The sequence below is a fragment of the Ranitomeya imitator genome, chromosome 1 (assembly GCF_032444005.1).
Source record: "Ranitomeya imitator isolate aRanImi1 chromosome 1, aRanImi1.pri, whole genome shotgun sequence".
In the NCBI taxonomy this organism is placed as follows: Eukaryota; Metazoa; Chordata; class Amphibia; order Anura; family Dendrobatidae; genus Ranitomeya; species Ranitomeya imitator.
This window is the reverse complement of record NC_091282.1, coordinates 156,150,120-156,177,718: the sequence shown is the minus strand read 5'-3', so window position 1 is coordinate 156,177,718 and position 27,599 is coordinate 156,150,120. Positions and strand designations below refer to the sequence as shown.

Genomic DNA, 27,599 nt, shown 5'->3' with positions numbered 1-27,599 from the left:
GTTTCTTAGGCTGTGCCGAGTTGCCTAGGTAGTTGTTAGGCGCAATCCACAGCCGCTTTTAGTTGTGTTTAGGATAGGATCAGGTGTGCAGTCTACAGAGTTTCCACGTCTCAGAGCTCGTTCTTGTATTTTTGGGTATTTGTCAGATCACTGTGTGCGCTCTGATCGCTAAGCACACTGTGTTTCTGGATTGCCTTCATAACACCTGTCATTAGCAAACATAACAGTACAAGGAGCCTAACTAATGATTCTCAATAGAGGGAAAGAAAAAGTTCTGACATCATTTTTTTTTTTTCCCCTAGACATTTGGGTGATTCTGGACACAGGTGTGGACATGGATATTCAGGTCTGGGTGTTTATAAGTCCCAACTTCCTGTTGGGAGTTGTGGGTGTTATTTTCTATTTGCACTTCTCTGTTGAGGCTTGGAGCTGTAGCAGTCTACTAGCGTCCTCTTTGCAGTTTGGAGGGTGTCAGTGTTTCTCTCTGAGTCTACTCAAGCTAAGTTTCTCCCTTGCTTCATTTATCCTAGCTGTCTTTAGTGTTAGAGGAGTTTGACCAGCGTGCACCCCTTCCTTCCCTAATCAGGGCTTACCTCTAGGGTCTGGCAGAGATTAGGTATCCCGCTTGATGATAGGTGAGGAACCAATTTAGGGTCTCTTAGGGAAGACAGGGTGACATTAGATCTGCCTAAGGATATACACTCCCCGCTTCCCTAGTGTTGGGTCCCCCTTGCCCTTATCCCTTTGTGTTGCACTTAGTCTGTCCTACACTGTGCGTGAAAAAAGGTCTGAGTTATCTGTGTTCTAATCTCCCAGTACTTTCTAATCATGCCTGACGTTAGACCAGTAGATTAGAAGTGTATTATTTCATCTCACATACTGAGAAACCTAAGGCGTTATTTCCTTTCCTGTGAGTGTTGTTGCCTATGTGTGATTGATCAACATCATTCAGGAGGAAGAAATACATGAAAATAAAAAAGGGGAGAAGCCAGCGCTGCTTATGGTCAGAACGCAATACATAAAGTGCACATGCACATATCGATTTCTAACTGTATTTCAAAATGAGACATTTAGCAAACAATTGATCAATTCTTTGAGCCACCCTGCCATGCCAAGGCATTCTCACAATGGGCAGTCCTACTCTACGCTTTTTATATTCGCTGTGCCATTACGGCCTCCTAAATGTATTAAAAGGAAGACCACATTCAATGCAAACTGTACCTGAAGCATTTATGAATCACTCCCATGGCGCTAGAAAGGGCAAGCACAGATAAAGGTTGACCAGGTCTGGACATAGACATTTCAGGTGCAACCTCCACACTGCCGAACCAGCACCACAGATGAAGGGTGAGACAGGCTTGGACACAGGTGCACAATCAAACAGAGCCTAGGGCAGGGCTGCTGTGTGTGTGTACAGCAGCCTAAGTCAATCACAAAAAACACAGAAAGAATGGCGTACATCACCCAGCGCGCACAGCAACAGTGGTGGTCAACCACAAACCAATATGAAAATAAAAAAAGGGAGAAGCCAAGCTCTGTTTGATTGTGCACCTGTGTCCAAGCCTGTCTCACCCTTCATCTGTGGTGCTGGTTAAGCAGTGTGGAGGTTGGACCTGAAATGTCTATGTCCAGACCTGGTCAACCTTCATCTGTGTTTGCCCTTCCTGGCACCATGGGAGTGATTCAGAAACGCTTCAGGTACAGTTTGCATTTAGTGTGGTCTTGCTTTTAATGCATTTAGAAGGCTGTAATGGCCCAGCGAATATAAAAAACCTAGAATAGGACTGCCCTATTATGTGAATGCCTTGGAGTGGCGGGGTGGCTCAAAGAATTGATCAATCGTTTGCTAAATGTCTCATTTTGAAATACAGTTAGAAATCAATATGTGCATGTGCACTTTATGTGTTGCGTTCTGACCATAAGCAGCGCTGGCTTCTCCCCTTTTTATTTTGAAGAAATACATGACCCCAGTGAAAAATATCTAATAACACCCACTTGGATTTGACACAAGTTAACTAATTAATGTAGGTCCTAAATTCTATTATTGCTAATATCTCTGCAGCAGAAAGTTGAAATAAAAAACAAACATTATATTCTGCTCTGCAACAACTATAATATCGTATGTCCAGTTCAACATTAAAAATTGCCGTATGTGAAAATTCCTCTGTAAAGGCCTTGTCCACTACTTGAACAACTCATTATTAAAAGGGTTGTAAAAGCTTTTTCAACCCCTTTCTGACGTCGGACGGGATAGTACTTCCGACGTCAGAAGTCCCGCTTTGATGTGGGCTCTGGCAGTGAGCCCACCTCAAAGCTGCAACATGTCAGCTGTTTTCAACAGCTGACATGTGCCCGCAATAGGCGCCGGTGAACTCCGCATCTGGCCACATACCGTATATACTCGAGTATAAGCCGACCCGAGTATAAGCCGACCCCCTAATTTTGCCACAAAAAACTGGGAAAACTTATTGACTCGAGTATAAGCCTAGGGTAGGAAATGCAGCAGCTACCGGTGAATTTCAAAAATAAAAATAGATGCTCCATACCATTCATTATTGCCCCATAGATGCTCCATATAAAGCTGTGCCCCATATAATGCTCTGCACCGTTCATTATGGCCCCATAGATGTTCCATAGAAAGCTGTGCCACATATAATGCTCTGCACTGTTCATTATGGCCCCATATAAAGCTGTGCCATATATAATGCTCTGCACCGTTCATTATGGCCCCATAGATGCTCCATATAAAGCTGTGCCACATATAATGCTCTGCACCGTTCATTATGGCCCCATAGATGCTCCATATAAAACTGTGCCATATAGAATGCTCTGCACCGTTTATATGGAGCATCTATGGGGCCATAATGAAGCTGTGCCATATAGAATGCTCTGCACCGTTCATTATGGCCCCATAGATGCTCCACATAAAGCTGTGCCCCATATAGAATGCTATGCACCGTTCATTATGGCCCCATAGATACTCCACATAGAGCTGTGCCCCATATATAATGCTCTGCACTGTTCATTATAGCTCCATAGATGCTCCATAGAAAGCTGTGCCATATATAATGCTCTGCACCGTTGATTATTACCCCATAGATGCTCCATATAAAGCTGTGCCATATATAATGCTGCTGCTGCAATAAAAAAAAAAATCACATACTCACCTCTCTTGCTTAGGACGCCGGCGCTTTCAATATTTACCTGCTCCTCGTGTGGCTCCGTCTCCAGCACTGACGCTCAGCAGAGGGCGCGCACTGACTACGTCACCGCGCCCTCTGACCTGAGCGTCACTGCCAGAGGACGTTGGAGATGGAGCCGCACCGGAGCGAGGAGCAGGTAAATATCGCGCAGCGCTCTGCTCCCCGTATACTTACCTGCTCTCGGCGCGGTCCCTGCAGTCCCGGCTTCTCCCTGCGCTGCATCTTCTTCCTGTATTGAGCGGTCACAGTTACCGCTCATTTTCAGTCATGAATATGCATCTCCACCTCTATGGGAGGTGGAGCCGCATATTCATGACTGTAATGAGTGGTACCATGGAACTGCAGGGACCGCGCCGGAGCAGGTAAGTATAACTAGACAGCCCCCGCTCCCCCTCCCCTGCCAACCCCCAGGCATGACTCGAGTATAAGCCGAGAGGGGGACTTTCAGCCCCAAAAAATGGGCTGAAAATCTCGGCTTATACTCGAGTATATATGGTACATAGGTGCCATCTAAGCTTCATCTATTCCCCTATATGAATATCCACAATTACCAGCGGATACGGCTTGCACTGTCTGTCCTATCAATATATGATTTACTGAAGTCATCAACCAGTATGTAACTGATGAAGGTCCAGAGGACCGAAACGTTTTTGGTACTACAATAAAATCGTTTTTCATCACAGCATTAAGTTGAGTGCCAGGTTTTTTCTATTTATGAACTCATAATAGTTCCGGACTGGACTAAGGGGACGTAGTGTATATGGACTTTTCAAAAGCTTTTGATACGGTGCCACACAAAAGGTTGATACATAAAATGAGAATAATGGGGATAGGGGAAAATATGTGTAAGTGGGTTGAGAGCTGGCTCAGTGATAGGAAACAAAGTGTGGTAATTAATGGAGCACACTCGGACTGGGTCGCGGTTAGCAGTGGGGTACCACAGGGGTCAGTATTGGGCCCTCTTCTTTTTAACATATTTATTAATGACCTTGTAGGGGGCATTCAGAGCAGAATTTCAATATTTGCAGGTGACACTAAACTCTGCAGGGTAATCAATACAGAGGAGGACAATTTTATATTACAGGATGATTTATGTAAACTAGAAGCTTGGGCTGATAAATGGCAAATGAGCTTTAATGGGGATAAATGTAAGGTCATGCACTTGGGTAGAAGTAATAAGATGTATAACTATGTGCTTAATTCTAAAACTCTGGGCAAAACCGTCAATGAAAAAGACCTGGGTGTATGGGTGGATGACAAACTCATGTTCAATGGCCAGTGTCAGGCAGCTGCTACAAAGGCAAATAAAATAATGGGATGCATTAACCCCTTCCCGACCTTTGACGCCACGTAGGCGTCATGAAAGTCGGTGCCAATCCGACCTATGACGCCTATGTGGCGTCATGGAAAGATCGCGTCCCTGCAGATCGGGTGAAAGGGTTAACTCCCATTTCACCCGATCTGCAGGGACAGGGGGAGTGGTAGTTTAGCCCAAGGGGGGTGGCTTCACCCCCTCGTGGCTACGATCGCTCTGATTGGCTGTTGAAAGTGAAACTGCCAATCAGAGCAATTTGTAATATTTCACCTATTATAACTGGTGAAATATTACAATCCAGCCATGGCCGATGCTGAAATATCATCGGCCATGGCTGGAAATACTAATGTGCCCCCACCCCACCGATCGCCCCCCCCAGCCCCCCGATCTGGCCGGTACACTGCTCCGGCTCCCCTCCGTCCAGTGCTTCGCTCCCCCCCGTGCTCTTGTCCGCTCCCCCCGTGCTCCAATCACCCCCCCGTGCTCCAATCACCCCCCCTGCACTCCGATCCACCCCCCCTGGTGCTCCGTTCCACCCCCCCGTGCTCCATTCCAGCCCCCCCGTGCTTCGTTCCACGCCCCTCGTGCTCCGTTCCACCCCTCCCGCGCTCCGATTCCCCCCCCGTGCTCCGATCCCCCCCCCGTGGTCCCCCCCCACCCCATCATACTTACCGATCCAGCCGGGGTCCCGTCCGTCTTCTCCCTGGGCGCCGCCATCTTCCAAAATGGCGGGCGCATGCGCAGTGCGCCCGCCGAATCTGCCGGCCGGTAGATTCGTTCCAAAGTGCATTTTGATCACTGAGATAGATTATATCTCAGTGATCAAAATAAAAAAAATAATAAATGACCCCCCCCTTTGTCACCCCCATAGGTAGGAACAATAAAAAAATAAAGAAATTTTTTTTTTCCACTAATGTTAGAATAGGGTTAGGGTTAGGGGTAGGGTTAGGGGTAGGGTTAGGGTTAGGGCTAGGGGTAGGGTTAGGGGTAGGGTTAGGGCTAGGGTTAGGGCTAGGGTTAGGGTTAGGGGTAGGGTTAGGGTTAGGGTTAGGGGTAGGGTTAGGGTTAGGGTTAGGGCTAGGGGTAGGGTTAGGGGTAGGGTTAGGGCTAGGGTTAGGGCTAGGGGTAGGGTTAGGGTTAGGGCTAGGGTTAGGGTTTTGGTATGTGCACACGTATTCTGGTCCTCTGCGGATTTTTCCGCTGCGGATTTGATAAATCCGCAGTGCTAAACCGCTGCGGATTTATGGCGGATTTACCGCGGTTTTTCTGCGCATTTCACTGCGGTTTTACAACTGCGATTTTCTATTGGAGCAGTTGTAAAACCGCTGCGGAATCCGCACAAAGAAGTGACATGCTGCGGAATGTAAACCGCTGCGTTTCCGTGCAGTTTTTCCGCAGCATGTGTACAGCGATTTTTGTTTCCCGTAGGTTTACATTGAACTGTAAACTCATGGGAAGCTGCTGCGGATCCGCAGCGTGTGCACATACCTTTAGAATTAGGCTATGTGCACACGGTGCGGATTTGGCTGCGGATCCGCAGCAGAGTTCCATCAGGTTTACAGTACCATGTAAACATATGAAAAACCAAATCCGCTGTGCCCATGGTGCGGAAAATACCGCGCGGAAACGCTGCGTTGTATTTTCCGCAGCATGTCAATTCTTTGTGCGGATTCCGCAGCGTTTTACACCTGTTCCTCAATAGGAATCCGCAGGTGAAATCCGCACAAAAAACACTGGAAATCCGCGGAAAATCCGCAGGTAAAACGCAGTGCCTTTTACCCGCGGATTTTTCAAAAATGGTTCGGAAATATCTCACACGAATCCGCAACGTGGGCACATAGCCTTAGGGTTAGGGTTGGAATTAGGGTTGGGGTTAGGTTTGTGATTAGGGTTATGGCTACAGTTGGGATTAGGGTTAGGGGTGTGGGGGGGTTAGTGTTGGAGTTAGAATTGAGGGGTTACCACTGTTTAGGCACATCAGGGGTCTCCAAACGCAACATGGCGCCACCATTGATTCCAGCCATTCTCGTATTCAAAAAGTCAAATGGTGCTCCCTCACTTCCGAGCCCCGACGTGTGCCCAAACAGTGGTTTACCCCCACATATGGGGTACCAGCATACTCAGGACAAACTGCGCAACAATTACTGGGGTCCAATTTCTCCTGTTACCCTTGTGAATCTAAAAAAATGCTTGCTAAAACATAATTTTTGAGGAAAGAAAAATGATTTTTTATTTTCACGGCTCTGCGTTGTAAACGTCTGTGAAGCACTTGGGGGTTCAAAGTGCTCACCACATATCTAGATAAGTTCCTTGGGGGGTCTAGTTTCTAAAATGGGGTCACTTGTGGGGGTTTCTACTGTTTTGGCACACCAGGGGCTCTGCAAACGCAACGTGACACCCGCAGACCATTCCATCAAAGTCTGCATTTCAAAAGTCACTACTTCCCTTCTGAGCCCCGACGTGTGCCCAAACAGTGGTTTACCCCCACACATGGGGTATCAGCGTACTCAGGAGAAACTGGACAACAACTTTTGGGGTCCAATTTCTCCTGTAACCCTTGGGAAAATAAAAAATTCTGGGCTAAATAATTATTTTTGAGGAAAGAAAACGTATTTATTATTTTCACGGCTCTGCATTATAAACTTCTATGAAGCACTTGGGGGTTCAAAGTGCTCACCACACATCTAGATAAGTTCCTTTGGGGGTCTAGTTTCCAAAATGGGGTCACTTGTGGGGGGTTTCTACTGTTTAGGCACACCAGGGGCTCTGCAAACGCAACGTGACGCCCACAGAGCATTCCATCAAAGTCTGCATTTCAAAACGTCACTACTTCAATTCCAAGCCCCGGCATGTGCCCAAACAGTAGTTTACCCCCACATATGGGGTATCACCGTACTCAGGAGAAACTGGACAACAAATATTGGGGTCAAATTTCTCCTGTTACCCTTGGTAAAATTAAAAAATTCTGGGCTAAATAATTATTTTTGAGGAAAGAAAACGTATTTATTATTTTCACGGCTCTGCATTATAAACTTCTATGAAGCGCTTGGGGGTTCAAAGTGCTCACCACACATCTAGATAAGTTCCTTTCAGGGTCGAGTTTCCAAACTGGGGTCACTTGTGGGGGGTTTCTACTGTTAAGCCACATCAGGGGCTCTGCAAACGCAACGTGACGCCCACAGAGCATTCCATCAAAGTCTGCATTTCAAAACGTCACTACTTCACTTCCGAGCCTCGGCATGTGCCCAAACAGTGGTTTACCCCCATATATGGGGTATCAGCGTACTCAGGAGAAACTGGACAACAACTTTTGGGGTCCAATTTCTTCTGTAACCCTTGGGAAAATAAAAAATTCTGGGCTAAATTATTTTTGAGGAAAGAAAACGTATTTATTATTTTCACGGCTCTGCATTATAAACTTCTATGAAGCACTTGGGGGTTCAAAGTGCTCACCACACATCTAGATAAGTTCCTTTGGGGGTCTAGTTTCCAAAATGGGGTCACTTGTGGGGGGTTTCTACTGTTAAGCCACATCAGGGGCTCTGCAAACGCAACGTGACGCCCACAGAGCATTCCATCAAAGTCTGCATTTCAAAACGTCACTACTTCACTTCCGAGCCCCGGCATGTGCCCAAACAGTGATTTACCCCCACATATGGGGTATCAGCGTACTCAGGAGAAACTGGACAACAAATTTTGGGGTCAAATTTCTCCTGTTACCCTTGGGAAAATAAAAAATTGCAGGCTAAAAGATCATTTTTGAGAAAATATTTTTTATTTTTTATTTTCATGGCTCTGCGTTATAAACTTCTGTGAAGCACTTGGGGGTTCAAAGTCCTCACCACGCATCTAGATTAGTTCCTTTGGGGGTCTAGTTTCCAAAATGGTGTCATTTCTGGGGGATCTCCAATGTTTAGGCACACAGGGGCTCTCCAAACGTGACATGGTGTCCGCTAATGATTGGAGCTAATTTTCCATTTAAAAAGCCAAATGGCGTGCCATCCCTTCCGAGCCCTGCCGTGCGCCCAAACAGTGGTTTACCCCCACATATGGGGTATCAGCGTACTCAGGACAAACTGGACAACAATATTTGGGGTCCTATTTCTCCTATTATCCTTGGCAAAATAGGAAATTCCAGGCTAAAAAATCATTTTTGAGGAAAGAAAAATTATTTTTTATTTTCATGGCTCTGCGTTATAAACTTCTGTGAAGCACCTGGGGGTTTAAAGTGCTCAATATGCATCTAGATAAGTTCCTTGGGGGGTCTATTTTCCAAAATGGGGTCACTTGTGGGGGAGCTCCAATGTTTAGGCACACAGGGGCTCTCCAAACGCGACATGGTGTCCGCTAACAATTGGAGCTAATTTTCCATTCAAAAAGTCAAATGGCGCGCCTTCCCTACCGAGCCCTGCCGAGTGCCCAAACAGTGGTTTACCCCCACATATGAGGTATCGACGTACTCGGGAGAAATTGCCCAACAAATTTTATGATCCATTTTATCCTACTGCCCATGTGAAAATGAAAAAATTGAGGCGAAAAGAATTTTTTTGTGAAAAAAAGTACTTTTTCATTTTTACAGATCAATTTGTGAAGCACCTGAGGGTTTAAAGTGCTCACTAGGCATCTAAATAAGTTCCTTGGGGGGTCTAGTTTCCAAAATGGGGTCACTTGTGGGGGAGCGCCAATGTTTAGGCACACAGGAGCTATCCAAACGCGACATGGTGTCCGCTAACGATGGAAATAATTTTTCATTCAAAAAGTCAAATGGCGCTCCTTCCCTTCCGAGCCTTACCATGTGCCCAAACAGTGGTTTACCTCCACATATGAGGTATCAGCATACTCAGGACAAATTGGACAACAACTTTCGTGGTTCAGTTTCTCCTTTTACCATTGGGAAAATAAAAAAATTGTTGCTAAAAGATAATTTTTGTGACTAAAAAGTTAAATGTTCATTTTTTCCTTCCATGTTGCTTCTGCTGCTGTGAAGCACCTGAAGGGTTAATAAACTTCTTGAATGTGGTTTTGAGTACCTTGAGGGGTGCAGTTTTTAGAATGGTGTCACTTTTGGGTATTTTCAGCCATATAGACCCCTCAAACTGACTTCAAATGTGAGGTGGTCCCTAAAAAAAATGGTTTTGTAAATTTCGTTGTAAAAATGACAAATCGCTGGTCAAATGTTAACCCTTATAACTTCCTAACAAAAAAAAATTTTGTTTCCAAAATTGTGCTGATGTAATTTAAACATGTGGGAAATGTTATTTATTAACTATTTTGTGTCACATATCTCTCTGGTTTAACAGAATAAAAATTAAAAATGTGAAAATTGCGAAATTTTCAAAATTTTCGCCAAATTTCCGTTTTTATCACAAATAAACGCAGAATTTATTGACCTAAATTTACCACTAACATGAAGCCCAATATGTCACGAAAAAACAATCTCAGAACCGCTAGGATCCGTTGAAGCGTTCCTGAGTTATTACCTCATAAAGGGACACTGGTCAGAATTGCAAAAAACGGCAAGGTCTTTAAGGTCAAAATAGGCTGGGTCATGAAGGGGTTAAAAGAGGCATAGATGCAGATGAGGAGAACATAATTTTACCTCTATACAAGTCACTAGTTCGACCACACTTAGAATACTGTGTACAGTTCTGGTCTCCGGTGTATAAGAAAGACATAGCTGAAAGAGAGCGGGTGCAGAGAAGAGCGACCAAGGTTATTAGAGGACTGGGGGGTCTGCAATACCAAGATAGGTTATTACACTTGGGGCTATTTAGTTTGGAAAAACGAAGACTAAGGGGTGATCTTATTTTAATGTATAAATATATGAGGGAACAGTACAAAGACCTTTCTGATGATCTTTTTAATCATAGACCTGAGACAGGGACAAGGGGGCATCCTCTACGTCTGGAGGAAAGGTTTAGGCATAATAACAGACGCGGGTTCTTTACTGTAAGAGCAGTGAGACTATGGAACTCTCTGCCGTATGATGTTGTAATGGGTGATTCATTACCTAAATTTAAGAGGGGATTGGATACCTTTCTTGAAAAGTATAATGTTACAGGGTATATATACTAGACTAGATTGTGGCCCGATTCTAACGCATCGGGTATTCTAGAATATGCATGTCCCCGTAGTATATGGACAATGATGATTCCAGAATTCGCGGCACACTGTGCCTGTCGCTGATTGGTCGAGGCAACCTTTATGACATCATCGTCGCCATGGCAACCATTATGACATCTACGTCGATACTGTGCCCGTCGCTGAATCAGAAACGTGAGATGTCTACGTCCTTTATGACATCATCGTCGCTGTGCCCGTTGCTGATTGGTCGAGGCCTAGCGGCCTCGACCAATCAGAGATGCAGGATGGCTACGTCCTTTATGACATTATCGTCGCTGTGCCCGTTGCTGATTGGTCGAGGCCTGGCGGCCTCGACCAGAGACGCGGGATTTCAACGTCGATGCTGTGCCGGTCTCTGATTGGTCAATCAGAGAGCCGGGATTTCCAGGACAGACAGAAAGACAGACAGACAGACAGAAAGACAGACAGACAGACAGACGGAAAAACCCTTAGACAATTATATATATAGATTCCTTGATCGGGTGTTGGTCCAGGGAGCTAGTCTGATTGCCGTATGTGGAGTTGGGAAAGAATTTTTTTCCCCAATGTGGAGCTTACTCTTTGCCACATGGGTTTTTTTTTGCCTTCCTCTGGATCAACATGTTAGGGCATGTTAGGTTAGGCTATGGGTTGAACTTGATGGACTTAAAGTCTTCCTTCAACCTTAATAACTATGTTACTATGTTACTATAATGACCTGAAGAATCATAATGGCAAGTAAGTTTTAGCATTTAGTGAACCTAGCAAAAAAGCCTACCAAAAAATAGTGTGGGATTGCACTTTTTTTGCAATTTCACCGCACTTGGCATTTTTTTCCCATTTTCTATTACACGACATGATAAAACCAATGATGTCATTCAAAGTACAACTCGTCCCGCCAAAATTACCGTAAGCCCTCACATGGCCATATTGACAGAAAAATAAAAAAGTTATGGCTCTGGGGGAGCAAAAAACAAAAATACAAAAACGAAAAATGCTCTGGTCATGAAAGGGTTAACATTGTATGTGTGTACCTAGACTGTGGAATGCTAACAGTTTGTAATATAATCCCTGTCAGTATTCTGTACCATTGCCTAGCTACCACACTTCAACTGTAATGAACTCTCAGGTATCTGGTGTTTGTTTAAACAGGAATAGCAAGACAACTTTTTATCATTTCCAGCAGTAAATAGTGGAGTTAATTCGCTTCTCCATTCTGTGCTCTGAGCTATTAATCAATTGCCGGTCAGCTATGTGCAAACCGATTGGCGGTTGCTTAGTAATCTGTTTACACAGGCCGAGGAACATTCTCCACTCACAGAATTATGGACATCATGTACTCTTTGTGCATATAATGTACAGTAATGTTGACAGCACATCACCTGTTTATATGGAACGTTCACTAATGATTTTTAAGCTTCCTTAAAAGAATATCCTCAAGTTTGAAAGTTATCCCTTGTCTGTGAAATAGAGGATAACTTTCCAATTACTGGGAGTTTGACCACAGGGCCCCTCACCAGTCCTGAAAACTGAAGCTCTGAAGGGCTCCAGCTGAAGGGAGCTGAGATCGATGATCCACATTGCCTTTCCATTAGGAGTGAATGGAACAGAAATGCACACGATCAAACACTGCTCCATTCAACCAGGGCTCTTCAGAGCCCCGATTCTAGGAATCAGCAATGTTCCTTGCTGTCGGAACTCAGCGACTGGGAAGTTATGCCATGATTAGAGATGAGCGAACCCTAACAGTAAATTTTGGAGTCTGTACTCGGCCACAGACCTTGAACGCGAGCTTCACCTGGAAATCCATGTTACTGTTCGGGTTGTGGTCAGCAGTAAGATTAATACCACTGGTCAGAGAGCTGTGGTTCTCACGCTGTCAAATGACAGCATGAGCCTGCAGCTGTGACCAGAGGTAAAACACTTACCTTAGATCACTGGCGTCGGTTGATGAGACTACTACTCCCATCAGCCTACACCTGCTGCCACTAATAACAGTGAGAGCAGGCGGCGGCTGATGGGAGTATTCTTGGCACTGTCCAGGATGAAAACTGTTTATCCCAGACTTGGATTACGGCGTGGGACAGAATGACGAATAGGTGAGCGATATTGTTGTTTTTTATTTTTGTTTTTTTACAGGAGACTATGGCTTGAATGGAATGGGCGTTAGGTGAGTATAACTGTGTTTGTTATTTTTAAATAAAAAACTAGAAATGTGTTTTTTTTTATTTCAAATAAACTTTATTCTGGCTGTGTTGTTATTTACAATATAACTATTATAAACATCTCTCCATTACGTGGGCTTGATGTGATCAGACAATAGAAAGGTGACATCTACACCCCAAATATAAACCCCACTCACCACAGGCAAGTGGGAAGAGCGAGGCTAAGTGCCAGAATTGGCACATCTAACAGATGTGCCTTTTGGGGGCCGCTGCAGGCTGCTATTTTAGGTAGGGAGGTCAATGTCCATGGCCCCTTACCAGCCTGAGAATACCAGCCCCGAGCTGTCTACTTTAGCTTGCCTGGTTGTCATAAATGGGGGGGGACCTCACGGTATTTTAAATTATTTATCTAAATATTCCCATCAGCCGCTGCCTGCTCTCTCTGTTATAAGAGGTAGTAGACGTAGGCTGATAGGAATAGTAGTCCCATCATCCGATGTCTGTGATCTTATTTAAACTTTTTACTTCCAGTCGCAGCTTCAGGCTCACACGGTCATCTGACCGTGTGGGAGCCGCAGCTCTCTGACTGGCGGTAACATTCTTACTGCTGACCAGAGGCAGTGCTTGCCGTGCTGTCATGCACATGACAGCGTCGCCAACACTGGATGTTCGGGCCCCCCATTTAAGTGAATGGGGTGCCGGTTTGGGTACTGCTCTGGCACCCGAACCAAACTTTTGCTAACCGTTTGGCTGAACCCGTCAGACCTGAGCATCCAAGGGTTCATCCATCACTAGCCATAACCCATTCATGGGAGACAATGTTCAAACTTGAGGACGGGCTTTCAAACGCTCGTTCCCCCGATTATTGGCCTGTATAAATGGGCTGTGGACTAGAAGTCAGTTTCTGTTGGCAATCCTATAATGTTACATTGAGGTTGCCATAGGAAAGGATAGGAAAACTGACTTCCAGTCCAATTATAAGAGCCTGGATCAGTTTTGGTGTATCTTTGTTATCCATGTTTCCATGTGCCCATTGGCATTGTTTGGGGAAGACTCAGGAGTGGAATAAGACTTATAAAAGAAAATCGCACACGTGAATTGGCCCATTGCTTTGAAAGGGTCATTCATCATGAATATCATTCTTTTTTGCTCTTCCTTGTACATTTGTACTTGCTGGAAAGTTTTCTACATATTGTGATGTCACTAATGATGTCACATCCATGTTGATTACTTAGCTGCAGTTTATTTCTTTACATCTTTTAGATTTATAATGTGCATCTGTTGGGACCCGAATCCATCTGCTTCTTCTCTCCAGGTCATTTGTTCCTCTGTAAGATTTACTGAATTATTTAAAGGAGAACCTCCTCAATTTCCCTGCTATGGGATGATATCTGAGCGTGCAGTTTGGGCCCTTCTTATGCTTTTTAAGTAGCTTCAAAGAGTTTGAAGGCATGTGAGTGTGTGAAATACTCATCCTGGATGTGCCGCCACTCGTAAGGAATAAAAGATTAACGTCTTCATGTGGAGGACATTAGTGAACTAGTCATAACCAGGAGGCAGGACATTTGCACCAGACCCTCGGTGTATAAAGAACCAGCCAGTTAATAGTATTGCATCAGATTGTCTTATGCTCTGAAGTCGATATCATAGGTCACGAGTTTTGAAGAAGGAAGAGAGCGCAGCTGTGGAGCTCATAAGGTCACAACTCGGCACTGTTGTAGAGGACTGCCTGACAAAAACCTTATGAATTTAATGTGGAGGTCCAACAGAGTGACCTATGAAGACATTACAGCTTTCAGCATCGTCTGAGCCCATCAATACTCGGAGTGTCTTTATGACAAGTATTCACGTAAGAACAGTAAATCCAACGACACACAAACACATGTTGCGGTTAGTTGAGGCAAAGACAGGAAAAAATGTTCTTAATTAACTCCAGAAAATAAGTTCTCTGCCAACCAGTCATAGATGTAGTTGCACAGTTTATTAAATGTTCAAATACGATCATCTATTGTGGAAACATGGAGTGCACTATGGAAATTTAGAGCTTTTAATATGGAGCGTTTCATTCTTTGTCACTGTATTAATTATTTACCTTCATATAAGAGCTAGATTAAAAAAATTAATGGCAACAACACAAACATTTTTATATCAACATATCATTTCATTTTATCATGGATTATCCCAGCATTGAATATACAGCGAATAAACAAGGCATTACATCATGGCAGGTGCAGAATATTCTATGACATTTGTGTTTCATTGTACGACAGTCAATTTAGCCGCACAATTCTTTTTTATCGGGGGTCCCCCCATCCATTGGTTTTATGAGTACTGTGCCTTTCAGGTTATTACTTTGTTTAACCACTGACGAAGTCATGAATGAGGCAAGAAGAATCACTAAGATTGTGTTGTAAGATGTGCTCACTTGTGTGAGGGATAAATATAAATCTTAACGAGTATCTGTCACCAGGTTTTTACTATACCCCATCTGAGAGCAGCATGATATAGGGGCAGAAATCCTAATTCCAGCTATGGGTCATCTAATTTGCTAGTTGCTGCAGTTTTGATAAAGTCGCCGTTTTATCTGCTGCAGATCTTGCAGGTCTCTGAATACTGAGCTCTGTATAACTCCACCCACAGCACTGATTGGCAGCTTTCTGTTTACACTGTGTATAGGCAGAAAGCTGTCAATCAGTAGTGGGGATGGAGTTATCCAGGACTCATGAATATGAAGGATAGCGAGTTTACTAGTCCTCTAGTGATATTTTTCTGCTGATTAAACAGTGATTTTATCAAAGCTACGGCAAACAGCCTAGTAAGTGACACATCATTATATAAGGGTCTCTATCTCTACATTGGGATTGTCTCTTTTTGCTAGAAACATTTATTCAAAAATAAGTCAAGACATGTTTGTCCATTGCTGGATTCCCAAAGTTTAGCTCTATTCAGTAAGGCAACCTCTCAACACGTGTTCAATCACCTTTAGAGCCACCAGATACATTCAATTGACTGGGCCATCCAAAGAGATGCTCTTTGCACTCTGCCTTCACAGTATATGGGTCTGCACAATTTTAAAAAATGAGTTTTCTAACAAAAATCACTTAGTCGGGTTGTCTGAAGATTCATTTTTGTTTACAAAATGATTGTTTAAAGATTGGTTGACAGAAAATAAAAGAAGAAACACTTATTTTTTCCTTTATATGCAAGAAATTATTTTACATTTTATATCTGAAAATCAAACAACAAACTGCAAAATTCACACACAATAATACAATAATGCAAAGTGTTCTAAACCAACATTATAATAATAATATTAATAATCCATCACCTCTATCCCACATGCCAGCCACCAGATAACTGTCTGCAAAAAGGGACAGCGCTCCGCCGGGTGTATAAATCAAAATAAATCCTTTATTCAGCCATTAAGCACAAGCGACGTTTCGACCATATGCTGGTCTTTTTCAAGCTTGAAAAAGACCAGCATATGGTCGAAACGTCGCTTGTGCTTAATGGCTGAATAAAGGATTTATTTTGATTTATACACCCGGCGGAGCGCTGTCCCTTTGTGCAGACTGTGACGTGTTACCCAGGTGGGTTCCCTGGATATGGAACGAGCGCCCGAATAAGGGAGTGCTGTCGGTCATCTACATTTGATTTAAGCCACCAGATAACTGTCACAGAAACATACAGTTGTGCTTAAAAGAATTTTTGCTTTCTTGGCTTTTTTTTTTCAGAGAATATGAATGATAACACCAAAACTTTTTCTCCACTCATGGTTAGTGGTTGGGTGAAGCCATTTATTGTCAAACTACTGTGTTTTCTCCTTTTACATCATAATGACAATCCAAAACATCCAAATGACCCTGATCAAAAGTTCACATACCCCATTTCTTAGTACTGTGTATTGCCCCCTCTAACATCAAGGACAGCTTGAAGTCTTTTGTGGTAGTTGTGGATGAAGTTCTTTATTTTCTCAAAGGCTAAAAATAATTTTCCTATGAAATAAGAAAAACTTCACCCATTCCCTGCTGCTCTCATTCAGATGCTACCCTGTCACCCACAGGTCCCTACAGAAATGTTTGGCACAGCGGTGATCAGCTACAGCCAGTGATTGACTGCAGCAGTCAGGGACGTCACCACTGCAGCAGGGAGTAGGGCTAATAACGGATCAAGCAGCATCGGAATCGGAGCAGCAGGAGACTGCGGAGGGGAGAATATTTTATCTTTCTTTTAAACCAAACTAAACCTTTTGGAAAACACTTGTACTCCCCGTACAACTCCTTTAGCATTTGGTATCATGGAGGAACATTACTAAGGCTTCATCTTAATAGATTTAATTTTGATAGTGGAAATGATAGTATTACATACCTCAATCTAATACTAAAACTTCCTGTATACAAAACCTGTTTTGAAACCTCTTCCATCCAGATACCATCAGTAGGAATTATATTTTATAGCCTTCTGTCCCGGTAGGCCCTCGGCTTTGTTTCCAATTTAACAAAATTTTGAAATCTGCTTCTCACCATCTCCATGTAATGATAACGTAGCATTAGGAACAATATCCCGGACGATCTTTCAGTGGTAAAAATGGAGCTATGTCCTTTCACAAGAAATCGAGGAGGTGGCGTCCAATGTATCATTGTGGTCTTTGTTTTATCTTGAAATGTCATTTGTATTAGTTTTACATTCAGGGAACAGAAACAAGCATCAGATTCCTTCCAGACCTTCCACCAGTATGTGGCATATAAGTCTGTGACAAGTGACATTACAGAAGGTCATGTCACTTGGAACTGCTTGCATTAGACCTGTCTGATTTCCCATGTGCCCACCCTTTGTTTGATTAATACTACTTTATCCTTTCCAGGATATAGGAAAGCCCAATCTAAAGGAAGCCTTGTAAATGCCGGATGGATTGTTCCTTTCTAAATAATAATTGGTGCACAGGCAGAGGGGAGCTGACTGCGACACACTGGACTTTTTATGAGCATTTTAATCCAGTAGATGAAGACACTTTATAGTATTAGCAAAAAAAAAAAAAAACTATTGGAAAAACTAAGCTTCACAGCTAAAAATTACATTTGAGTTATCACTAATTGCTGATGCTTAATGTAGCATAGAGTCGGCTCATTAATTACCACATAATTCCTGCAGTTCATGTACATTATGCATCTGCAGTCAATTTTTGCTGTATCATTCCTATGTTCGTCATCTCTTGTATACCTCCATGACCTCAAATCCATCAGCATCCCTCCTGTACCCCAGAGAGTGGAAATAGCAATGCTAATCATATCTGCGGTAGGAACTATCTGCTATCCTACATGTTTACACCCATTAAACGTAAGGTATCACAAGAAAATCCATTAATTGTTAAATCATGATCAATTGTTTTACATCAGGGTTTTGTATTAAAAGTAACCTGTCACAAAAAAAAACACTATTGACCTGCAGATACGGGGTTAATCTGCAGGTTACTAGTGTTCTCAGCCTGCCTGATGCCCGCACTTAGAGCCCCGCTGCAGGGAGGAAATTCACTTTATTCCTCCCGGTAGCGTTCAGCGTCAGGTCACGGGGCGGCAGTGGTATGGGTCCAGTAGAGAGCGGCATCTGTAACCGCCGACCCGACACTGACTGACTGACAGCAGGTTCTGCATTAGGGGCAGTTGTCAGTCAGTGCCGGGGGCGGTTATAGCTGCCACTTTCTATACACAGAGCAGTGACTGAACCTGCGACGCTGCCCATGTGACTGAAATCTGTATGCTGCTGGGGGAATAAAGTAAATTTCCTCCCGACAGCAGGTCTCAAAGAGCCTGCCAGGTGCAGAACTCTACGAACCTGTAGATTAACCAAATATATGCAGGTTAATATTGTTTTTCAGGTGACAGGTTACCTTTAAATTTAATTTTTGTAAGTTTTTTTTACATATCACAATCTGTATTAAAAGTTAAAAAATAGAAAAAGAAATCTTGCAATTCTCGCACTAACCATTTGGGCTTTTTTTTTAGACTCTTACTATTGCTTCAGAAAATAACACATGGATATAGCCACAATGGTCAGAGCTCAACCCTATCTGTTGCATTAAAGTGTCTAATATGACAATAGGTCATTGTGATGGGAGGGGGAGTTGAGGGTGTTAAGACATCATCTGATCCTGTGTTTTCAGCTGCATTTAGAGGTGTTACCTGTCACTGTAATCCTGCCTCTGGTGATAAGGAGCATTAGGGAAAACTCTTCCTGGAAGGATATGGGAAATGAGTCTAAAAAAAGGCCCAGTGGTCTATGTGAAAATTACAAGATTACTAATTTTAGGTTTTTTGGGGGGGTTCTTCTTAATCCCTTTCCGACATTGGGCATAATAGTATGCCAATGTCAGACTCGCCCCGCCCGCACCTTTCCGGGTACATAACAGCTGCTCTGTACAGCTGACATGGCCTGTAACAGGATCTACCCACAGCTGTTTAATTCAGTCTCTGACAGCGACATTTAAATCGCACTTACCGGAAGCGCGTTGCTAATCTCGCCCAACGGTGACCCCGTCACATGATCGCGGGTCACCGATGGGTCAGCTCTGTGATTGTCATTGCCAGATTGCTGTGAGCGCAACCCCGTGGTCGGCACTCATAGCAAGTGAGCATTTCTGCTACACACAAGCGATCTGATCATTGCCTGTGTGTAGCAAAGGAGATCAATTTAGTGCAGTTTCTAGTCTCCTATGGAGACTATTGAAGAATGCAAAAAGTAAAACAAATAAAAAAAAAACATAAAAAAATATAAACTTCAAATCGTATCTACACAAAAATGGTATCAATAAAAATGTCAGCTTAGCGTGCAAAAAATAAGCCCTCACCCAGCCTAAGATCACAAAAATGAAGACACTACAGGTCTCGGAAAATGGTGCCATTTTTTTTACCAAATGTTGGATTTTTTTTCTGCACTTTTTTTGCAATTTCACCACACTTGGAATTTTTTTCCCATTTTCCAGTGCACGTCATGTTAAAACCAATTGTGTTGTTCAAAACTACAACTTGTCCTACAAAAAACAAGCCCTCACATGGCCATATTTACTGAAAAAAAAAGTTATGGCTCTGGGAAGAAGGGGAGCAAAAATCGAAACGCAAAAACTGAATTACCTCTGGCCATTAAGGGGTTAACGATAGTACTATCAAAGAAAAAAAACATTGCCAACATTTTTTAAAGAACATATGTAATACAAAATCCTGAATTTAACAATAGGTCATTTTCTAGTGACGGCTTACCTTTAAACATGTAATATATCTTCATTTCTTAGATCAATGGAATCTGTTGTTGCCAGAAATTTCAGGACTAGGAGAGCATTTTGGTGGATCCCATTAAGAACCAAAAAGCCAATCTCTTGATATGGCAGTCTTGATTCTCGCATAATTACATTGGTAGTTATTTGTTTAGTCACCGTGTAATAATTTCTCTTTTAGGCCGAGGTCACACTTGCGAGTGCAATGCAAGTGCCTCTCACCTCAATACCCGGCGCTGCCACCGGCACTCGGGACTGGAGTGTGCCGCTGTATGTACGCTCTGGTCCCGAGTGCCGGTAGCAGTGCCGGGTATTGAGGTGAGAGACTTGCGCAAGTTTCTCGCATGGCGCTTGCAAGTGTGACCCCGGCCTTAATCTCCTCTTCTTTATTGGGTGCCGTAAGCAGGACTCAGAGCAATTGGCTGATCACTTCGTGGGACAGTCACAACACACAGGCTCTCCATGCATGTGTTGTGACTGTAATACAGCCGCGACACATGCAGCTGCTGTGCCGGACACCTGAATATCGGAGCACTCCAGGTATCTGCAGCTTCTTTGGTAAGCGCTATAACTTGCCGAATAAGCAGGGAGCTGACGTTATTTGCTCATCTCTAGGCCTGAGTAAGGAGTTGGTGAAACGCGTAAAGAAACCTACATTTTTATCCTTCCTTCTGGTTTGTCGTGACTCCAGAGAGCGCAGAACAACTTATTTTCCAGGCATCTATTTCTGATAGCTACCGGAGCAGAGATGGACTGACTCCCCTTGAAGAAACCAGAGATGGTTTATTACCATTTCTGCCTTCCTGATCACTGTATATACAGTATAAGATGCAGAAACATCACTTCTTCCTCCCGTCCGACCTGTAAAGTTCAGGAAGGGAGCAAGAACTGCTGCGTCTTAGCAGACACAGATCAGTGGATCAGGTGGCTGAATTTGCACTGGGTAAGGTGGCAAGTAATGATTAGCAAGCATGCTCGAATAAGGTGCATGTCTCGCGGTTGGTCGACAACCACAACACATGCAGGGATTGCCTAATAAACAAGCAATCCCTGCATGTATTGCAGCTGTCAAACAGCCGCAAGACATGGAGCAACTCGAGCTTTCATTTTGAGCACACCGAAAATACTCGATTAGGACATGAGCGTACTTGAATAACACCTTATCCAAGCACACTCGCTTGTCACTAGTGGCAATAATTTATTTCCTTTACTTACTTATATAGCACATCCATATTCCAGAGCACTTTACCAACATTATCGCCACTGTTCCTATTGGGGTTCACGATCTTCAGTGTGTCTTTGGTGGGCTTTAACCCCTTCCCGACCCATGACGCCACGTAGGCGTCATGAAAGTCGGTGCCAATCCGACCCATGACGCCTATGTGGCGTCATGGAAAGATCGCGTCCCTGCAGATCGTGTGAAAGGGTTAACTCCCATTTCACCCGATCTGCAGGGACAGGGGGAGTGGTAGTTTAGCCCAGGGGGGGTGGCTTCACCCCCCGTGGCTACGATCGCTCTGATTGGCTGTTGAAAGTGAAACTGCCAATCAGAGCGATTTGTAATATTTCACCTATTATAACGGGTGAAATATTACAATCCAGCCATGGCCGATGCTGCAATCTCATCGGCCATGGCTGGAAACACTAATGTGCCCCCACCCCACCCCACCGATCGCCCCCCCAGCCCTCCGATCTGGCCGGTACACTGCTCCGGCTCCCCTCCGTCCTGTGCTCCGCTCCCCCCGTGATCGTGTCCGCTCCCCCCGTGCTCCAATCACCCCCTCCCGTGCTCCAACCACCCCCCCTGCAGTCCGATCCACCCCCCCTGCAGTCCGATCCACCCCCCGATGCTCCAATGCACCCCCCCGTGCACCGTTCCACCCCTCCCGCGCTCCGATCCACCCCCCATGCTCCGATCCCCCCCCCGTGCTCCCCCCACCCTATCATACTTACCGATCCTGCCGGGGTCCGTCCGTCTTCTCCCTGGGCGCCGCCATCTTCCAAAATGGCGGGCGCATGCGCAGTGCGCCCGCCGAATCTGCCGGCCGGCAGATTCGTTCCAAAGTACATTTTGATCACTGAGATAGATTATATCTCAGTGATCAAAATAAAAAAAATAATAAATGACCCCCCCCTTTGTCTCCCCCATAGGTAGGGACAATAAAAAAATAAAGAATTTTTTTTTCCACTTATGTTAGAATAGGGGTAGGGTTAGGGGTAGGGTTAGGGGTAGGGTTAGGGCTAGGGTTAGGGCTAGGGTTAGGGTTTCGGTATGTGCACACGTATTCTGGTCCTCTGCGGATTTTTCCGCTGTGGATTTGATAAATCCGCAGTGCTAAACCGCCGCGGATTTATGGCGGATTTACCGTGTTTTTTCTGCGCATTTCACTGCGGTTTTACAACTGCGATTTTCTATTTGAGCAGTTGTAAAACCGCTGCGGAATCCGCAGAAAGAAGTGACATGCTGCGGAATGTAAACCGCTGCGTTTCCATGCAGTTTTTCTGCAGCATGTGTACAGCGATTTTTGTTTCCCATAGGTTTACATTGAACTGTAAACTCATGGGAAACTGCTGCGGATCCGCAGCGTTTTCCGCAGCGTGTGCACATACCTTTAGAATTAGGCTATGTGCACACGGTGCGGATTTGGCTGCAGATCCGCAGCGGATTGGCCGCTGCGGATTCGCAGCAGTGTTCCATCAGGTTTACTGTACCATGGAAAACCAAATCCGCTGTGCCCATGGTGCGGAAAATACCGCGTGGAAACGCTGCGTTGTATTTTCCGCAGCATGTCAATTCTTTGTGCGGATTCCGCAGCATTTTACACCTGTTCCTCAATAGGAATCCGCAGGTGAAATCCGCACAAAAAACACTGGAAATCCGCGGAAAATCCGCAGGTAAAACGCAGTGCCTTTTACCCGCGGATTTTTAAAAAATGATGCTGAAAAATCTCACACGAATCCGCAACGTGGGAACATAGCCTTAGGGTTAGGGTTGGAATTAGGGTTGTGGTTAGGGTTGTGATTAGGGTTATGGCTACAGTTGGGATTAGGGTTAGGGGTGTGGGGGGGTTAGTGTTGGAGGTAGAATTGAGGGGTTTCCACTGTTTAGGCACATTAGGGGTCTCCAAACGCAACATGGCGCCACCATTGATTCCAGCCAATCTCGTATTCAAAAAGTAAAATGGTGCTCCCTCACTTCCGAGCCCCGACGTGTGCCCAAACAGTGGTTTACCCCCACATATGGGGTACCAGCATACTCAGGATAAACTGCGCAACAATTACTGGGGTCCAATTTCTCCTGTTACCCTTGTGAAAATAAAAAAATGCTTGCTAAAACATCATTTTTGAGGAAAGAAAAATTATTTTTTATTTTCACGGCTCTGCGTTGTAAACGTCTGTGAAGCACTTGGGGGTTCAAAGTGCTCACCACATATCTAGATAAGTTCCTTGGGGGGTCTAGTTTCTAAAATGGGGTCACTTGTGGGGGGTTTCTACTGTTTAGGCACACCAGGGGCTCTGCAAATGCAACGTGACGCCCGCAGAGCATTCCATCAAAGTCTGCATTTCAAAACGTCACTACTTCAATTCCGAGCCCCGGCATGTGCCCAAACAGTAGTTTACCCCCACATATGGGGTATCACCGTACTCAGGAGAAACTGGACAACAAATATTGGGGTCCAATTTCTCCTGTAACCCTTGGGAAAATTAAAAAATTCTGGGCTAAATAATTATTTTTGAGGAAAGAAAACGTATTTATTATTTTCACGGCTCTGCATTATAAACTTCTGTGAAGCACTTGGGGGTTCAAAGTGCTCACCACACATCTAGATAAGTTCCTTTCGGGGTCTAGTTTCTAAAATGGGGTCACTTGTGGGGGGTTTCTACTGTTAAGCCACATCAGGGGCTCTGCAAACGCAACGTGACGCCCACAGAGCATTCAATCAAAGTCTGCATTTCAAAACGTCACTACTTCACTTCCGAGCCCCGGCATGTGCCCAAACAGTGGTTTACCCCCACATATGGGGTATCAACGTACTCAGGAGAAACTGGACAACAACTTTTGGGGTCAAATTTCTCCTGTTACCCTTGGGAAAATAAAAAATTGCAGGCTAAAAGATCATTTTTGAGAAAATATATATATTTTTTTATTTTCATGGCTCTGCGTTATAAACTTCTGTGAAGCACTTGGGGGTTCAAAGTCCTCACCACACATCTAGATTAGTTCCTTTGGGGGTCTAGTTTCCAAAATGTGGTCATTTGTGGGGGATCTCCAATGTTTAGGCACACAGGGGCTCTCCAAACGTGACATGGTGTCCGCTAATGATTGGAGCTAATTTTCCATTTAAAAAGCCAAATGGCGTGCCTTCCCTTCCGAGCCCTGCCGTGCGCCCAAACAGTGGTTTACCCCCACATATGGCGTATCAGCGTACTCAGGACAAACTGGACAACAACATTTGGGGTCCAATTTCTCCTATTACCCTTGGCAAAATAGGAAATTCCAAGCTAAAAAATCATTTTTGAGGAAATAAAAATTATTTTTTATTTTCATGGCTCTGCGTTATAAACTTCTGTGAAGCACCTGGGGGTTTAAAGTGCTCAATATGCATCTAGATAAGTTCCTTGGGGGGTCTAGTTTCCAAAATGGGGTCACTTGTGGGGAAGCTCCAATGTTTAGGCACACAGGGGCTCTCCAAACGCGACATGGTGTCCGCTAACAATTGGAGCTAATTTTCCATTCAAAAAGTCAAATGGCGCGCCTTCACTTCCGAGCCCTGCCGAGTGCCCAAACAGTGGTTTACCCCCACATATGAGGTATCGTCGTACTCAGGAGAAATTGCCCAACAAATTTTATGATCCATTTTATCCTATTGCCCATGTGAAAATGAAAAAATTGAGGTGAAAAGAATTTTTTTGTGAAAAAAAGTACTTTTTCATTTTTACAGATCAATTTGTGAAGCACCTGAGGGTTTAAAGTGCTCACTAGGCATCTAGATAAGATCCTTGGGGGATCTAGTTTCCAAAATGGGGTCACTTGTGGGGGAGCGCCAATTAGGCACACAGGGTCTCTCCAAACGCGACATGGTGTCCGCTAACGATGGAGATAATTTTTTATTCAAAAAGTCAAATGGTGCTCCTTCCCTTCCGAGCCTTACCATGTGCCCAAACAGTGGTTTACCCCCACATGTGAGGTATTGGTGTACTCAGGAGAAATTGACCAACAAATTTTAGGATCCATTTTATCCTGTTGCCCATGTGAAAATGAAAAAATTGAGGCTAAAATAATTTTTTGTGAAAAAAAAGTACTTTTTCATTTTTACGGATCAATTTGTGAAGCACCTGGGGGTTCAAAGTGCTCACTATGCATCTAGATAAGTTCCTTGGGGCGTCTAGTTTCCAAAATGGGGTCACTTGTGGGGGAGCTCCAATTTTTAGGCACACGGGGGCTCTCCAAACGTGACATGGTGTCCGCTAAAGAATGGAGCCAATTTTTCATTCAAAAAGTCAAATGGTGCTCCTTCCCTTCCAAGCCCTGCCGTGCGCCCAAACAGTGGTTTACCCCCACAGATGAGGTATCAGCGTACTCAGGGCAAATTGGACAACAACTTTCGTGGTTCAGTTTCTCCTTTTACCATTGGGAAAATAAAAAAATTGTTGCTAAAAGATAATTTTTGTGACTAAAAAGTTAAATGTTCATTTTTTCCTTCCATGTTGCTTCTGCTGCTGTGAAGCACCTGAAGGGTTAATAAACTTCTTGAATGTGGTTTTGAGTACCTTGAGGGGTGCAGTTTTTAGAATGGTGTCACTTTTGGGTATTTTCAGCCATATAGACCCCTCAAACTGACTTCAAATGTGAGGTGGTCCCTAAAAAAAATGGTTTTGTAAATTTCGTTGTAAAAATGAGAAATCGCTGGTCAAATTTTAACCCTTATAACTTCCTAGCAAAAAAAAATTTTGTTTACAAAATTGTGCTGATGTAAAGTATACATGTGGGAAATGTTATTTATTAACTATTTTGTGTCACATAACTCTCTAGTTTAACAGAATAAAAATTCAAAACGTGAAAATTGCGAAATTTTCAACATTTTCGCCAAATTTCCATTTTTATCACAAATAAACGCAGAATTTTTTGACCTAAATTTACCACTAACATGAAGCCCAATATGTCATGAAAAAACATTCTCAGAACCGCTAGGATCCATTGAAGCGTTCCTGAGTTATTACCTCATAAAGGGACACTGGTCAGAATTGCAAAAAACGGCAAGGTCTTTAAGGTCAAAATAGGCTGGGTCATGAAGGGGTTAAAGCCAGGACCCCAGTGATGAAAAGCAGCAGTGCTACCCACCAAGTCACTCCATCTGCCAATAAAAATGTATTTACTAGTTGAAATGCACCCATTTCAGAACCTTACAGGGGCACAATGTGTGATATAAATGAAAACCCTAAAAAAGCAGGTAAAACAGAGACTCTTCTTGCCCAAGTCACTGATTCTAGCCCTATAAAAACAATAATTACAAAAAGAACACAATTTAATATTTTAATGGTCCTTAAAAAAATTAGAACATTGTGAAATCATTTATTTAATCACTTTGTTCTTTATGTTTTACCCAAAATATAAAAATAAGATAGAAGTTATGCCCATGTATAATTAAAAATATACCGTAAATTATTTTGAATAATGAAATGAGATTTTCTTATTAACATTGCATGTATGGAAAAAAAAAACACAAAAATGTGGGGAAGAATGACCCTGTCTTGAATTGGTTAAGATACTAAGATATAGTTCATGGACTTCAAGTGGTGGCGCGCTCTAGAAGATTAATTAAAGAACCCGTTATTTCCTGAGCCTGACATGTATTAGCTTCATGCAATGTCATGACATGAAATGATACAGCAGTGTCCGGCAGAAGAACAGCCATTAAATAGCCCATTTTCGCACACAATCCCGCTAACAGTGCACTTTTCTTGCAATGCGTGAGGGATAAAATAGGCAGCACTTTGAGGTGACATTTAAACTGTCATTCCCAGTTTGCCCCGTGTTATTTTGACTGTAAGAATCGTTCCATCTCTTAACTATATGGAATCTGACAGAAGACTCAATAATTTCACTACTTTATAGAGTCATTCCATCCCCTCGCTGACCCCGCGCCTCTGAATGCCGAGATAAATGAAAACATTTACAAAAAGCAGCACTTTCTGGGCCGAAAATAAACTTCATCTCCCTCTCTTTTATATTTTCAACCTGCAAGATCATCTCTACCTGACATATAATTTACTACCTTCCCAGAAATCGGCACATTTTTTTATCCCTAAAGGTCTTATGGGGCGATTTAAATGACCCTTTCACCCCGATAAGGACGGACAGGAGGCAGACAACATTATAATGTGCAGCATGTATCCTTGATAAACACCTCTATCATACGGAGGTGAAGCAGCGCATTTATCCTGCAGGTCAGGACCCGCAAAGCTCTCTGGATGAGAATCTGAAAAGACTCTGAAGACTGTGCCAGCTTCTCAGCGTGCGCTGAAAGCCACTGTCAGGAATAGGA

At 43.7% G+C, this 27,599-nt stretch overlaps 1 protein-coding gene across 3 annotated transcripts in view; it reads left to right on the top strand.

Moving 5' to 3' along the window:
* MCTP1 (multiple C2 and transmembrane domain containing 1) overlaps nt 1-27,599 on the top strand; it is a 1,531,547-nt gene that overhangs the window by 1,334,100 nt on the left and 169,848 nt on the right. The window lies entirely within an intron of this gene.